Here is a 12,063-nt window from a genome sequence, read left to right as displayed (position 1 = left end):
GTCCCCAGCTGGGGCGCATCAGCAGGGACAGAGAAGTGGGGGAGGCACCCACACAGGAGGGCTGGCCTGCCCTGGTAAGGCCCAAGGGCGTGTGGAAGTCTTGCGAGGGGTCCCCTCTTGTTCCATTGAGGGGAGGGGTGGAAATGGACCTGGGCACCACAGAAGAAAATAGTGGCAGAGCAGCTGAGGACAGTGAGGGTGAGTGGAGGGCGTGCAGGAATGGGGCTGGGATAGCACCGGTGTTAGTGAGCGGGTGGGCCGACGGGAAGCAGCCAGATTATTGTGTGGTTCACGGAGGAGGAAACTGAGGCACAGGGAGGTTAAGGAGCCTGCCACCCCGGCACAGGTCCTCCAGGAAGCCTGATCACAGCAAGCTGGCAGTGTGGCAGCTCGGAGTGGGGCCTGCTGGTGGGGTTTGGAGGTGCGTCAGTTTGCTCGGAGAAACAGCGTGTTCACTGCAGGGCCGTACAGGGTCTCCCCCTGAGGTGGGTCTGATTCAGGACAGATCTTGGTTGACCCAGGGGCTGGGAGGAGGCTGGGCAGCTCCCTCCTGGGCACATGCTTGAGGACGGCTCTGGAGGTGTCCACCCAGATGCTGACTGCAGAGCCCAGGCTGGGCCGGGCAGGTGGGGACAAGAAAGGGAGCCGACCCCGGCTCCCCACCACCCCCCACTGAAACAGCCACCCAAAAGCCAAAGATTTAAAACTTACCAAGACAATTTCAAGTTTATTGCCATTAAAATTTATTTTTATTTCCTATAAAACTTGAAATGAAATTCTAACAATTTCCTTAAAAGCTATTGAGACTCAAACAGTTATCAATATTACTAAGCAACAAAAGTGAAGATATGGCACCAAGTCTATTTCGAATCTGGTTTCTTTGAGGGAGAACATAAGACATGTTTAGAAGACTATGGCTTCCAAACTGAGTAGAATGCAGAATTCATTAAAGTCTTGTCATGTAACCAACCACCAAGGAGCTTCCCTGGTGCCCTATTCTTTTCTTGAGTCTAACAAAGAGCAACAAGCCTGTGCAGGTGGAGAAAACCCGAACGTGGGTCCTGGGGTCTCAGCACCACCCTCCCGAGGAAGCAGCCTGCCGGGCACAGTGGTGTCTGTGTGGAGAAGGCACATCAGGAGAGCCTCAAGGAAGAGGCCTGCCAGGCACGATGGTGTGTGCACGGAGGAGGGGCATCCTGGAGAGAGAGGAAGGGGACCACCATGCTTGCTGCTGTCTGTGCGGAGGAGGGGCATCCTGGAGAGCTTTGAGAAACAGCCGGCCAGGCAGGCTTGTGTCTGCCCAGAGAAGGGCCATCTTGGAGAGGTTCGAGGAAGAGGCCCACCTGCCATGCTGCTGTCAGCATGGAGGAGGACCAACCTGGAGAGTTTCGAGAAAGTGTCTCGGGAGGCACGCTAGTTATGCCGCAGAGGAGGGGCATCCTGGAGAACAAGGAAGCGGCTCGCCGGGCATGCAACTGTCTGCAAGGAGTATGGGGATCCTGGAGAGCTTTGAGGAAGAGGCCTCCCTTGCACGCTACTGTCCTCCTAGAGGAGGGGCATCCTGGAGAGCATCCAGGTAGAAATCCCCAGGCCAGGGTAGTGTCTGCCCAGAGGAGGGACATCCTAGAGACCTTAGAGAAGTGGCCAGCCGGGAACACTACTGTCTTCGTGGAGGAGGGGCATCATGGAGATCATCCAGGTAGCAACCAGCAAGGCACACTGCTGTCTGCACAGAGGAGGGGCATCCTGGAGACCTTAGAGAAGCGGCCAGCCGAGAACACTAGTGTCTGCATGGAGGAGCATCCTGCAGAACCAGGAAGCAGCCTGTTGGGCACGCTGGTGTCTGCGTGGAGGAGGGGCATCCTGGAGAGCATCGAGGGACCAACCAGCAAGGCATGCTGCTGTCTTTTTGGAGGAGGGGCATCCTGGAGAACAAGAAAGCGGCCCGCCTGGCTTGCATCTTTCTGCTGAAAGTAGGGGCATCCTGGAGAGCTTTGAGGAAGAGGCCTGCCTAGCACGCTTTTGTCTGCAGGGAGGAGGGGCATCCTGGAGAACAAGGAAGATGCCCGCTGGGCACGCTGGTGCTGGTGTCTTCAACTAGGAGGGCCATCCTGGGGAGCAAGGAAGTGGGCATGCTGATGTCTGTGCGGAGGAGGGGCATCCTGGAGAAGAAGGAAGAGGCCTGCCTGGTGTACAACTTTTGGCATGGAGGAGGGGCATCCTGGAGGGCAGGGACTTGGCTTGCCTTGCATGCTGGTGTGTGCTCGAAGGAGGGGAACCCACGAGAGCTCTGAGGAAGAGGCCTGCCTGGCACGCTTTTGTCTGCAGGGAGGAGGGGCTTCCGGGAGAGCAAGGAAGAGGCCCGCTGGGCACGCTGGTGTCTTTGCGGAGGAGGGGCGTCCTGGGGAGCTTTGAAGAAGAGGCCCGCTGGGCACGATGGTCTCTGTGCCAAGGAGGTCCACCCTGGAGAGCTTCGAAGTTGTTCTGGCTGTGGACGCTCTAGATGCTCTGGATGCTCTGGACGCACCAGTGAGCCCATCCCGAAGCTCTGGTTCCTGGACGTCATGGTCACTGGAGTTTCGGAGGAGAGTTGGCTCTGGGCTCGGTGGCCTCTCCAAAGGGGCAGCCATGCTCCACACCAAGGACGGGGCACATGTCGATCCTGGTCTCTCCCAGAGGAGCAGGCATGCCCTCTGCACCCTGGCTGGGGGGCGCAGCCTCCCCCGGAGCTGCCTCCTGTGTGGGTTCCTGAGGTTGGATGTGCTGGACGTATCACATCTCCTGGAGGGCCTCCCCCTCCTCTGGCTCACTGCCGATGTTGATGATGGTGGTCTCCATGCTCTGGGGTTGACTGTCGATGTCAATGACGGTGCACTGCACACTCTGGGCCTTCTGGTCCCGTGGGCGGGTGTCCCAGGGCTCCTGGGATGGCCCATTCTGGCTGCTGTAGGGCAGCGAGGATGGGACCCCAATGTTTTCCATGGCCGCCTCCCCAGGCAGGATGTTGGGGGAGAAAGGTTCCCCGATGGCACGCTCTGCCAGCATGGGCTCCCAGGCTCCTGTGGAGCAAACGAAAGTCACCATGAGCGCCCTAAGTGAGGTGTGCAAGAGGCCACGGAGCCCTGAGTGCACGGGCCCCAAGCCCGGCCTGACCTGAAGACCGAGGCGCAGTGCTCTGGCACCTTCTGTCCTGGCCTTTGCCAGAAGCGGGGCCATTTCTGGGGAGAACCCCGGGCTTGCTCACAGCTGCGTCCCGGCCAGAACCCTCCTCTCCCAGTGAGCCAGCCCCGCGAGACAAACACGTCGTCCACACAGGCTATTTTCTGTTCTTAGTGTGAAATACATCACATATGGAGAAGAGTAGATAAACATTTACGCACATTTAAAAGAATAATGAGAGGGTGACAGCCCACAGGGGGACCCCAGGATGTGAGTCCGGTGTGTCGTCTCCGGTCACATCCTCCCCTCCCCATCCCCTGGCCAATAGATGGCTGTGTGGCAGCACTCTCCCGTTTGTACACGGCTCTAGCGCACCACTCGCACACCGCACCATCTAAACAACGCGGCGTTGCCTGTGGCCTGCTTCTGAACTTTGTGCAGAGGAAATCACAGAGCCGGCACTTTGTTGCTTCTCTCACTGCCTGTGAAGCCGGCCTGGGACTGCGGCGTTCCCTCACGAATGCTCCACAGGTTACCATCTTCTGCTCAGCATCCCAGTCGTTCCCCACGTGGGGCCATTCTGAACTGTTGTCCATCTCCTGCTGGGCTCAGGGGAGAATTTCTCTAAGATACACACCTAGAATGACCTGGCGGGCCTTGGTTAGCTCACGCAGCTGAGGAAGGTCATGCCATCCCAAAGTGGCTACGTCATCTCAAACCCACCAGTCACACATGTTCCCAGGCCCCCACCGTTGCCAGGAATGGACAGTGTGATGGGCAGATGGTGCTGCCACACGTGGCTCCAGGCTGTGCCTCCCGATTCATGACACAGTTAGCACTCTGAACGTGTTTATTGGCTTTCTGGGTTTCCTCTTCTGCGAAGTGCCCGTTCAATCATTTGTCTACTTCTTTCTTATTGAGTCATAGTTCTTTATGTATTTTGGATACCGGTCCTTTCTCAATTATGTGTTGCAAATATTTTTCCAATTTTTGGTGTGACTTTTCACTTTTTAGTGGCATCTTTTGATAACCAGAAGTTCTTGATTTTAGTGTTATCTAATTTATGTATATCTTGCTTTATGACTAGTGCCTTTAAAAAGAGCTCACTTAACAAATCCTTACGCAGTCAGCAGATTCAACCAACCGTGGATCGAAAATAGAGGCACGCGCCACATAACCACATTTTGGTCAACGACCCACCACCTGTGCCATGGTGGCCCCATGAGATCAGTGCCACACAGCCTAGGTGTGCAGAAGGCTATGCCATCTAGGTTTGTGTCAGTACACTCTATGATGTTCACACGACGACGAAATCGCCGAACGGCGCATTTCTCATCTCCTTCGTTAAGCAATGGGTGACTGTACCCGTATACTGTATTTTTGACCCTTGGATGCGGAACCCGTGGACATGGAGAGCCAACTGTAGATCTCTGAGCATCTGTGAACTTTGGTAGTGGAGGGTCCCCCATGGAGGGTCCTGCAACAAATCCCCTGCTGAGGCAGAGGGACGACTGTATACCCTGAGGACACAAGGATGTTATCCAGTATTATCTTCTAAAAGTTTCTACAGTTTGTCCTTTACGTTTATGTCTTTAGTCCACATGGAATTGATTTTTGTGAATACTACAAGGTGGGGGCTAATTTTATTAACGTTATGCCCACATGGGTACCAATTATTCCAGCAGCTCTTATTAAAACATCTATTCCTATCATCAGTCACACTCTTCAAAAACCAAGTGTCTGTGTGTGGATGGATTTTGTCCGGGCAGCGCTAATCAGCTCCCTGATCTCCACATTTACTTCTGCAAGAATACCAGTGTCTTTAATGGATGGAACTTCAAAGGAATGGTGAGGCACGTCTTCCTACATTGCCCCTTTTCTTCAAGAGTGTCTTGGCTATTCTTGACCCTTTCAAATACCACATATGGTTAAGAATCAGCTTTTCAAGTTGCCTACAAACACATAGACACACGCACACACAAAACTAGTTGGGGTTTTGATTGAGGTCACATTGACTCTATTTGGGAATTTTGACATCTTTACAATGTAACTCACACTCCAGGAACAATATATATCTCTTCATTTGTTTGGGTCTCTTTCAAATGTCTCTCTTTAAGTTTTATAATTTTCTCCACAAGTCTTGCACATCTTTTGTTAGGTTTATTCCTAGAGACCTCATTTTCAAAAAATGCTATAGTAAATGGTATATTTTTCCTTTTTCTAACATTTCTTACCAATATGTAGAAATGTCTATTTCATCCTCATTCTTAAAAGATACTTTAGCCATGTATAGAATCCTAGATTGACTTTTCGCCACCATATTAAAGGTATGATTCAACTCTGCTCTGGTTTCCACTAGTGTGAATGAAGTTAGTTAATCAGCAACTCCTTGGAAGAGATTCTGCTTTTATCACTGGAAGTTTAAAAATATATATTTTCTTTGCCTCATGTGTTTGTCACTTTACTTACAATGCATCTAGAATTTTATTTACCATGTTAGATTTACTGGACTTTGTGAATCTGTCAGTTGGTATCTTACGACAGTGCTGGTAAATTCTCAGCCATCATCTCTTTAAATAGTGTCTCTTCATGATTTTCTTCTCTGTTTCTGGGACTCTGATTACACGTATCACAGACTTCAAACTCTATTCTATTCACTTTCCTTCGTATTTTGCATTTCTTTGTCTTTCTGTATTTGAGTAATTTCTCCAGTTCTAGATTCTAATTCACTAATTCACTTCTCGACTGCCTAATATATTGTTAGATATATCAGCTAACTTTTTAATTTTCTTGGTATTTTTCATTTGTATAAGTTTTATTTGGTTCTTTTTCAAATGTGCTTGGTAATTTAAAAACTACTTTTCTGTTCTTTTCAGTTATTTTTACCATTGCCTTTTATTTCTCTAAATGAAATAATGATAGTTATTTTGTGTTTCCATCTGCTAAGTCCAATACCCACATCTTTGTGTGTCCATTTATGCTATAGTTTCTGTTGATTCTGACTCAGAGTGCTTGTTGCCATGTGGAGCCAGTCGTGTGTTATTGAGAGCTGCTCATTTTCTTTGTAGTTTTATTTGTGAAAAATCCTGATGAAGAAGCCTGGGATGAAGGTTGGTTGCTCAGAGAGGAATTCTGCTCGGCATCTGGGAGTGGCCAGTCAAGAATGACTCGTTGCGAATTCTCAGATGGACGATCTTTTGGACCACTCACCCAGCACAAAGTTAGGGACAGCCTGTTGTTCCAAATACTCAGCAGCGATTTTTCTCTTTTCCTTTTCTTTTCCTCAGCTCCACGGTCTGAGATGGCTGATTATCCCCAAGTCCTTTGGGGTGGAGAATTGGATTCCTTCTGGTTCACCACTACAGTGAGGGCATGGCCATTTCAGGGGCCAAACTTGAGGGGATGACTTACCGGCCTCCCCTTCTGGCTGTGCTCTGAGCTTGGTCTTCTCTTTCTCCTCCTGTAAAGCTGTGAAAATCAGGGCTGGCAGACGCCCCGGGGCAGAGGCTTCCGTGCCCACCGGGTTGTCTTTGGGCTTCCTCTTTGCCTCCGTCCCTGGCCTGAGAACCCCTTCCTGTCTTGCGTGGTCATGAAAGCCTTTCAGATCACTTGCCCCACATGCACAGTGCTCACACATCCACGGTGCTCGTCTGTCTGCATGTCCATCCGTCCTGGGAATCAACCTGCCCATGACCGGAACCCTGAGGCTCAGGCGCCATTTGTCTTCTTTTTCCCTCCCTTTTTCACTTACACCATTGGTTTGTATTTTATAATCCTTAAAACTCACTTAAATCTTTCCGGAATTATGTAGAAGTCACACTACCCCTCTCAGCCTCCCTCTCCTTTCTAGAAGCAGGAGTCGCTGATGCCCATACACAGCATGCTGAGCAGACTAAAGTTACGTGCTCGACCAGATTGTGCACTGTAAAGAAATGCACAACAACGAGACGTCAGTCCAGCAAACATCAGCTGTTTGAGTGTTGAGTATTTTTTAAAATGAGGTGACACCATTTCAGACGAGCTCTGGAAGGATTAGGACATGTGAACAATGAAGATTCTACCTGAAATTACTCAAAACGTCACAGGCAGGACACGGAGGCTGAGTCTGAGCTTCTGTAGAATGCATCAGACCTTCAGTTTCACTTGCTAACCAAACTCTCCATGGGACCTTGCTGTTTGTGGCCATAAGTAAGCTGGCCGCCACTGCCCATCAGACGTTCCACAGCTCAGCTATTTGCTGAGCCAGCTCTCAGCTATTTGCAGATGGTTTGCAAGCTTATGCTTCAGCCAAGTGTCCAGCTGCACGTCTTGGACCTACTGCTTTTTGGCACACAGAGCAGGTGGTGGGCAAGCAGGCTGGATATCAGGGCTATTTGCAGACACTCCATGTGAGCTCAAGCTTGTCCTCCATTTCGCTGAGACAAGTGTCCTGGACCCTGGCCATCCGCTGGCTTTCCATAGGAAACAGTCAACTCTCTAGAGAACCTGGAGTAGGTCTCAACGTGACTCAAACTGCACAACAGCCTACCGAGAGCCAGAACTGCATCTCCAGCACGGTTCCCTTCCCCAGGCTGCTTCGTTTCTTCTTGATCCATTGCAACCTACAGAAAGAGAGAGAATCGGGCATATGTGATGTAGTCTTTGTTATCCTGCCAAAGGGGACAAAATGTAGCAACAAGAGTACATTTTAGAGACAGGCAAGTCTGGCTCTCCCACTGATGAGCTCTGGGATGTGGGCAAACACCTCACCTCTGCAGTCTCGGAACATTCTCTAGGATGTGGGGCCAGTCGTGGGCAATGACTGTGTTGGGTGGAGAACGTGGGCTTTTTCCTCTGCGTGTGCACCAGTAGAGGGACAAGAGGTGCTTTGCTTGATGAGTACGAGGGTCTCATGGCAACCAAGGAGACCCGTTTAGATTCCCGGCATGAGAAAGAGGGAAGTGTGGGGCACACAACAGTTCATCTCATACCTGGTAGCTTCTCCACACAACTCTGCTTGATGGTGTTGAGTTCAGCCTACCAGGGAGCCCAGGTGTGTTCATACCACATCTGAGTATAGGTGTTTTGATCCTTGCCCTGGTGCTGCCCTGGCCCAGCCAACTGGAGACTTCACTGTGCCATGCATGCTGGCTGGCAGAGAGGAAGTGTGGCCACAGTTCTGGGCCAGTCTTCCCAAAACGGCGGGCATGGTGCCTATTTTAACTTTCAGTGCTGACGTGGCATCAACCAGAGACTGGGTCTGTGAAAAACTTTTCTTTGAAAGTTTTGAAAGCAAAATGTCTCTAGGAGACTTCTAAATCAAAATAGCATATTTATAGTGCTATAGTCTCCCTTCTCTGCTCCAGCCCTTAAAAATGAAAGTCAGGATATAAACAGACACCTAAATGAGTAAAGATACGACTTCAAAGGAAGACAAGGAGGGAAATCCTTGTTGGGCCAGAAATAACGACGCCCTGAAGAAGAGAATGCAAATGGAACAGACGGCACAAGGATGTGGTCGGAGGAGCGTGCAGTACAAGACGGCAGTGACCCTCAGGAAACCCACTGTGGAGGAGGCTGTGCACGCCGGCGGCGGGTGGGCAGGGCTCCTGGTGGGGCAGTTAGTTGGGGGTGCGGCAGGCTGAGTAGCCAGGCCATTGACAGCTGCTGCAAAACTTCCTGAATCCTTGGGAACAGGGTGTCTGCCTGCAGACGACAGCAGAAGGAGCCGTAATCTTGATGGAGAAGGGCCGTGCAAGAATAATGCACAGGAGGAAGTGATGGGACTCAGAAAGCCAAGGCGAGCCAAGTATCACCAAACCTGAGCTACAACTTACTGACAACACAGGGAAAACAAAACATTAATTTGGAGTGAAAGTTAAAATGTGACAAAACACGGTAAGTGCAATAGCAGAGGACCATGGACTGGAGACTCGTGGGGAAGGATAGACATGACGATGGTGTTGCAAAAGTATGTTTTAAGCATGTAAATGAAGAAGTGCAGCCGTGGGTCACCCGAGCACGAAGTGATGGAGTGGGCAGCCTTAGAGGTCCGGCCTCCACTGAAGCAGCGTTATGCTGGAAAGAGCAGTTGGAATCCCCTAGCTCGCACTGGAACCTGATCACATACAGTCCGGCTGGGGCTGCCTGCGGAAGGGAGAGGCGGCTGATCTTTCAGAAGCCAGCAGTGTGTGTGGACCCGATGCTGCCCCACTCCTCAGTCCTGCTGCGGCTGCGGCTCCCTCATCCTGGGAGCAGCTGGCCGGTGCCAGGGAAGGCAGTGCGACGTTAGTGCTCCAAAAGCTCAGGTTGTATGTTCAGTTGGTGGCCATGCCCTGAGGTTCGGGCACAGGTGCTTGCCTTGGAGTCGGCTCTTCTCGCAGCAGTGCCTTCCCTCAGTGCCAACTATGGGGAGATTTAAAGACACAGAACCTTTCCCCTCTCTGCTTGCAGCCAGACATTGAAGGAAATCTTTTTCAGGTCACTGGCCGACCACAGAGGTAACAGAAGAGAAACTTCCGTGAAAAGATATGCATACTTTGCAAAAATAGTTTGGAAAAATCACAACAGGTAGTTCCAGCCCTCAACAGGAAAACAACTGCAATCCCTGAAGAGTGGGAGAATCCGATATGTAAAGTCACCACATTACAATACTCAGAATACCCAGTTCTCAACAAACATTACAGAACATGCAAAGAAACAGAAACATATGGCTCACTCACAGGAGAAAGAGAATTTGACAGAATTTCCCTCAGGAAGCCCAGACATTTGAATGAATAGTCAAAGACATTAAATCAGCTGTCTTAAATATGCTCAATGAGCCAAAGGAAATCACGGACAGATAACTAAAGGAAATCAGGAAAATGGTATATGAACAAATAATATCAATAAAGAGGCAGAAATTATAAAAGGGAACAAAACAAATTCTGGGGCTGAAAAGTACAAAAACCAAAATGAAAATTCACTAGAGCAGCTCAACAGATTTGAGCAGATGGAAGAAAGGATCAGCAAACTTGAAGACGACTGCAATGATCAGTGTGAGGACCAGAAAGAAGAAAGACTGACGGGAAGTGAGTAGAGTCTGGTGGACCTGTGGGAGACCGTCAAGGGTATCAACATATGCTTCAAAGGAGTCCCAGAGGGAGAAGAGAGGGGGAACAGAGAAAAGAAGAACTGAAGAAATAATCACTGACAATTTCCAAAATCTGATGAAAGATAGGAATCTACACATCCAAGAAGCTCAAACTGCGAGCAAGATAAACTCAAAACGATCCACACCAGGACACGTGACAGTCAGATTCTCAGAGCTCCAAGAGAGAATTTAGAAAGCAGCAAGAGAGAAGCAAGGAATCCCAAGCAAAGATCCTCCATAAGATAACAGTTGATTTCCCATAAGAATCCACGGGGCCAGAAGGCAGTGGGTGACATATTTCAAGTCCTGAAAGGAAAAAGTCTGCCAATGCAGAATTCTATATCCACCAAAAGTGTCTTTTTAGAACGAAGGAGAAATTAAGACATTCTCAGGCAAACAAACACTGAGGGAATTCATTACCAGTAGATCTGCCCCACAAGAAATGCTAAAAGGAGCCCTCCAGGCTAAAACAAAAAGACACTAGAATGTAACTCAGAGCCACAAGAGGAGATAAAGACCACTGGTAAAGATAACTCCACGTAAAGGTAAAGGTTAACATATAAGCCAGTGCTGTTCTACTGTGTTTGCAACTCCTCTCTTTTTCTATATGATTTAAAAGACAAATGCGTAAAACAATAATTATAAATCTTTGTCAATGGGCACACAACGTACAAAGACGTAACCTGTGACATTGGCAATAGAAGGAGGAGGGGTGGAGATGTATATGGAACAGAGTGTATACTGTTGAAAGTAAGGTGGTATTATTCAAACTAGATTGTTACACGTTTAAGATGTTAATTGTAATCCCCAACGTAACCACTAAGAAGATAACTAAAAAATATATAGAAAAGGAAAGAAGAAAGGAATCACAACGGCACAGCACGAACTTTCAACTAAATACAAAAAAGGCAGTGATAGAGGAATTGAGGAATAAGAAAAAAGATCTATACGGGAAACAAATAACTAAGTGAGGAAGTAAATCCTTATCAGTAATTACTTTAAATGTAATAGGATTAAGTTCTCCTATTAAAAGTCAGAGACTGGCAGATTAGGCTAAAAAAAAAACAACCACAATGTGATATCTATCTACAGGAGACTCACTTTAGATACAAAGACACAAAGAGCTTGAAAGTAAAAGTATGGAAAAAGATATTCCATGCAAATGGTAACCAAAAGAGAGCTGGGATGCCTATATTATTGTCAAACAAAAGAGACTTTAAGTCAAAACTGGTTACAAGAGACAAACAAGGACGTTATATATTGATAAAAGTTTCAATCCAGTGGGAAGATAGAACAATTATAAATATTTCACACACCTAACAACAGAGTCCCAAAATGTATGGATCAAAAGTTAGCAGAATTGAGGGCTGCCCCGTGGCAGAGTGGTGAAGTTCTGGTGCTCCGCTTCGGCCACCCAGGGTTTCACTGGTTCGGATCCCAGGCACAGACATGGCACCGCTCATGAGGCTACACTGAGGTGGCGTCCCACATGGCACAACCAGAGGCACTCACAACTAGAATGTACAACTATGTACCGGCGGGCTATGGGGAGAAGAATAAAAAAATTAACAGAATTGAGAGGAAAAAAAGAGAGAAGACTCAAATCACTAAAATCAGAAATGAAAGTGGGGACATCACCGTGGATTTTACGGAAATAAAATGGATTATAAGAGAATAATCTAAACAGTTGTATGCCAAGAAATTGGATAACGTAGATGAAATGGACAACTTCCTGGAAACATACAACTTGCCAAAACTGACTCAAGAAGAAATAAAAAAAATGCAGAGGTAAC

General features: G+C 48.6%; 1 protein-coding gene across 2 annotated transcripts in view; it reads right to left on the bottom strand.

Annotated features, from left to right (window-relative positions):
• Positions 1-726: 726 nt before the first annotated feature.
• LOC103553587 (palmitoyltransferase ZDHHC11-like) overlaps positions 727-12,063 on the bottom strand; it is a 62,330-nt gene continuing 50,993 nt past the window's right edge. For both annotated transcript variants that reach the window (XR_011530503.1, XR_011530504.1), the window contains 2 exons: positions 7,688-7,760; positions 727-3,059 (listed from right to left, as the gene is read on the bottom strand). The gene's annotated coding sequence lies outside the window, so the exon portion shown is untranslated. The remainder of the gene's footprint in view (positions 3,060-7,687; positions 7,761-12,063) is intronic.

The sequence above is a fragment of the Equus przewalskii genome, chromosome 20, assembly GCF_037783145.1.
Source record: "Equus przewalskii isolate Varuska chromosome 20, EquPr2, whole genome shotgun sequence".
Classification (NCBI taxonomy): Eukaryota; Metazoa; Chordata; class Mammalia; order Perissodactyla; family Equidae; genus Equus; species Equus przewalskii.
Note: the sequence above shows the minus strand (reverse complement) of the source record. Positions and strands in the feature narration are given on the sequence as shown.